The 264-nt window shown below is 52.7% G+C and overlaps 1 protein-coding gene across 1 annotated transcript in view; it reads right to left on the minus strand.

Moving 5' to 3' along the window:
- LOC119593641 (relaxin receptor 1-like) overlaps nt 1-264 on the minus strand; it is a gene marked incomplete in the record, with an annotated part of 42,684 nt that overhangs the window by 32,157 nt on the left and 10,263 nt on the right.

Genomic DNA, 264 nt, shown 5'->3' on the forward strand with positions numbered 1-264 from the left:
AAACAGCGCAGTCGCAACGCGTCTTCCTCGTGCCAGCGCTGGCCATTTGGTGCACAACGAAAGAATACAATATATATGCTTCTGTTTTGGAGGGGAGGAGAGTATGCATTTGTGCTTGGCGCGCTTGTGCAAGTAGAATGAGTGCTTCCAATTTACCAGGAGTGAAAAACGGATGCACCTGTATCCCCCCTGCATTGCCTGCCACAACTCATGCGCTGAGAGCACCTGGGCGCACTTACGCTTACACACGCGCGCACGTACATG

Source organism: Penaeus monodon, chromosome 32, assembly GCF_015228065.2.
Source record: "Penaeus monodon isolate SGIC_2016 chromosome 32, NSTDA_Pmon_1, whole genome shotgun sequence".
Lineage (NCBI taxonomy): Eukaryota > Metazoa > Arthropoda > Malacostraca > Decapoda > Penaeidae > Penaeus > Penaeus monodon.